Raw genomic sequence first — 4492 nt, forward strand, 5'->3', positions numbered from 1 at the left:
TTTTGGAAGATAGACAAGGTTTCCTATCGGGTCTTTTCCGAAGGTTATTCCCCATTAAAAGAAGAGGCAGCTATACAAAGGAGAGAGGATATCTTGGAGGAGAAGTGGATGGACATTCTTCAGGACTTCAAAGAGGGGGATATCGAGTGGAGAGCCTACTGGATGGTTCTTGATGAGATCATGTACCGATGTGGTAACTTTGATTGGGTGCGTTGTTAGGAATTTGGGGAGCTACCGGGTATACTCCATTACTTGCGTTAAGGCAATATAAGTCGAGGCAGTTTATACCCACGACCTACGGACTAGCTCAGACTGAATTCTCTTTTAAGGGTGCTCACTATAAGAAGAAAGTTCGGGAGTTATCGGATGCCTGGAAGGAAACTTGTTGGATGAAGAGGTTAGCCGTCGATTTCATGGTAACACCCGAATATAACGAGTGGTTTAAGAAGAGGGTTAATGATAATGTTCCTAGGATAAGCTTGGAGAATGCTCGACCTATCGGGGAACAATTACAAGTCGCCCCGTTAGAATTGGAGATTATAAGGCAAGATTTCGAGAAGAAGAGTTCGGAGCTTGGGAAGAAGATCGAACAATTGGAGGAAGAAAAGATACACCTGAGATTAGACACTGATGTCCAGAGGTCAGAGGCTGAGAAGTGGAGAAAAGGAAAAACTAAGGCCGAAGAGGACCTAGACAGCTTGAAGACGGACTACAAGAAGTTGTGCCTATTTATGAGGACTGCGGGTTTAGGTAAGACTTCCGAACAGTGGCGCTATGAAATTCGAGAAGAAAAAGCCAATACCGACCGGTGGGAAAGGAAATTTCGAGAAGCTCAAGCACGAAATGAAGATTTAGAGAAGAGTCTGTTGGAAAGCAGAAATGAGCGAGGTGAATTAAGGGCTAGAGTGGCAGAACTCGAGAAATCTCTGCATCAGTACCGAAACCGCAACACCGCAATGGAATTGAGGGCAAGCTTGAGCAAGATAGAAGAAATGAAAGGAAAAATAGAAGAGTTAGAGGCGTCACTGCAAAACTGTGAGATGCGGATCCAATTTTTCGAGGCAAACGAGGATCGTTGGAAAGAGCAGCTTCACCATGTGCAAGACCAAGTCAGAAACAGAGATTACCTTATGGGGGAGGCCATAACCCAGATTCGGGAGGTAACCGACTACTTGAAAACTCTAGTGGTACAGGCAGACACACTCAGCGTGAAGTATGAGTTGGAGTCAGATCGCGGACAAGAGATGGCCTCGTTGCTTAGAAAAATTAGGTCTTTGAGTGTTAGAGCGAAATTTTATTTGTAACTCAACTTTATGTAAAAGATTTTATTTTCAAGTGAAATTTTTTAAGGGGAATTGAATCAAAATTGATGCCTCCTTTGCATTCATGCATTTGCATTACATCATATCATTATGCATTAAAGGCCATAAGAGGTTTCTCATTAATTAAAAATCATTTCAGTAACCTGGAAACCAACGAAAACCAACCAACTACGCACCTCTACGGTACAAGAAAAAAATCAATAGATAAGAGACTCGAGAAATTGGAGCAGATGCAAAAAGACATGCAAGAACAAATGCAATCTCAGATACAAGAGCAGCTAGCCAAGATTCAGCGAGAGATAAAAGAGTAAATGATGGAGTCCCAGAGGGAAATGATGAGTCAGTTATCCCAATTGCTGTTGGGAGGAACGGATAAGGGAAAGGACCCCATGGACAAAGTTGAAGAAACTAATGAGGATCCTCAATACCCCCCTGGCTTTACTTCGACACATGTACCGATGAAGCCCGAGATTAATTTACCAAAACCATCTGTCACGATCATGCCCCAGCAGGTTCAGGCCGGAGCTTCAATACCGATGAATTTTAAACCGGTTCAGGCTCTAACTTTGTCAACAACCCGAACTATCTGCCCATTCCTGATTTGGATGAAGTTGCCGACGAAGAAAATGCGAGGATAGATTCGCAAAAACAATTGGAAGAACGGTGTAGATGGCTCGAGGAGAAATTCAAAGCCATGGAAAGCGCGGATCATCATCAAGGGATTGATGCCAAAGACCTGAGTCTAGTCCCAGATTTAGTCATTCCCCCTAAATTCAAAATGCCCGAATTCGAGAAATACAATGGAACAAGTTGCCCTAAAGCCCACATCACTATGTTCTGCAGGCGAATGACGGGTTACGTTAACAATGACCAGCTATTAATCCACTGCTTTCAAGATAGTCTGGTCGGGGCAGCGTCTAAGTGGTACAACCAATTAAGCCGCTCTAAAATTAATTCGTGGAAAGACCTAGCTCAGGCCTTTATGAAGCAATACAATAATGTGACAAACATGACCCCTGACAGAATCACTCTCCAGAACATGGAGAAGAAATCGAATGAAAGCTTCAGACAGTATGCACAAAGATGGAGAGAGGTGGCCATATAGGTTCAGCCGCCACTTCTAGAAAAGGAGACGACAATGCTCTTTATAAACACCTTGAAGGCCCCTTTTATCACTCATATGTTGGGAAGCGCCACCAAGAGCTTTTCCGACATAGTGATGACAGGGGAAATGATCAAAAATGCAGTGAGAAGTGGTAAGATAGAAGCCGGAGAAAGTACCAGAAAGTCGGCCTCGAGGAAAAGAGATAATGAAGTAAACAACATGAGCGCATTCAACAAGGGGCAATCCAAGTCGTTTACCGTAAATCAACCTAAGACGGTGACCACTAATCAATAAACCTCTGTAAGACAAGAATTCAACGCAATGGAGAACACGGAAAGGCCACAATTCACCCCTATACCCATGACATATAGGGAGTTGTACCAGAACCTGTTCAACGCTCATGTGGTGTCCCCTTTCTACCTGAAGCCACTACAGCCCCCGTATTCCTAATGGTATGACACAAACGCCCAATGTGAATACCATGCGGGAATTACTGGGCACTCAATTGAAAACTGCACTGCGTTCAAGAAAGTAGTCGAAAGACTCATTAAGATGGGGATCGTGAGATTTGACGATCCAGCCACACCCAATGTAGCAGGAAACCCACTCCCCAATCATTCCGACCAAGGAGTGAATGGGATAAGTAGAGGTAGGAATAAGAAAATCAAGAACGAGGTGGCAGAAGTCAGGACCCCGTTGAGGCAGGTATGGAAGGAGATGGCCAAGAGAGGATTGATTGCGTTGGATTCGAGGGACGAATCTGAGGAACAGAAGAACTGCTGCGAGTTCCACAATGAGGTGGGGCATGAAATCTAAGAGTGTGTGGAATTCAGGGCCCTAGTACAGAACATGATGGATAATAAGGAAATGGAGTTTTATGTAGAGATCGAAGACCCCGTAGAGGAAGATATATGTGCATCGGAAGGAGAACCGATGACACATAATCAAACAGCTAACTATCCCGTAGTTATCATATTGAGACCCAAAAATAATGAAGCCCACCGAGGGTCATAATCCAAAGACCTGCAGTCTTCCCCTACAAAGACAGCAAAAAGGTCCCATGGAATTATGATTGTAACGTGATGATTCCGGGAAAGGAAAGCCTCACGGATACTTCATAAGAGGGTCAAGACAAGGGCTCCTATATACGTAGCGGGAGACGTTACAATGCAGCAAATGATGAGGTACAACCCGTAAAAGGAAAAGCCCAAATGGCCGAGGAAATGAAAGAAAAAGCAACCAAGCCTGTTAACGAGCCAGTTAATGAAGAGGAGGCCAAGGAGTTTTTAAAATTCCTAAAACATAACGAATACAGCGTGGTGGAACAGCTACGTAAACAACCAGTCCGTATCTTGGTGCTGGCCTTACTTCTAAGCTCGAAAGTTCATCGCAGCGCGCTGATGAAGGTCTTGAATGAAACATACGTTGCCAATGATATCTCTGTTAACAAGCTAGACCGTTTGGTTAGCAACATAAGTGCCGACAATTATATTTTCTTTAATAACGATGAGATACCACCCGGTGGCATAGAGTCGACTAAAGCTTTGCATATCATCACACGCTGCAAAGGATATATGCTACCGGGCATACTGATTGACAATGGTTCAGCCTTGAACGTCTTGCCCTTGACTACACTTAACAGATTACCTATAGACAGCTCTCACATGAAGGAGTGCCAGAATATAGTGAAAGCATTTGACGGCACGGAGAGAAAGGTGATGGGCAGAATCGAGGTACTTCTTCAGATCGTGCCAAACACGTATGAGGTGGATTTCCTAGTAATGGATATCAACCCTCATCTAATTGCTTATTGGGGAGGCCCTGGATACATTCAGCTGGAGCGGTCCCTTCCTCATTGCATCAAAAATTGAAGCTGGTATCGGAGGGGAGGTTGATAACGATCAAGGTTAAAGAGGATATTATTGCAACTGTGAGCAATAATGCGCCCTATTTAGAGACAGATGATGAGGCAATCGAATGTTCATTTCAATTTTTGAAATTTGTTAATGCAACCTTCATCGCCGAGGGAAGCAAGATTCTGGTGCCAAGATTGTCCAAAACAACG

Source organism: Gossypium arboreum, chromosome 4 (assembly GCF_025698485.1).
Source record: "Gossypium arboreum isolate Shixiya-1 chromosome 4, ASM2569848v2, whole genome shotgun sequence".
NCBI lineage: Eukaryota > Viridiplantae > Streptophyta > Magnoliopsida > Malvales > Malvaceae > Gossypium > Gossypium arboreum.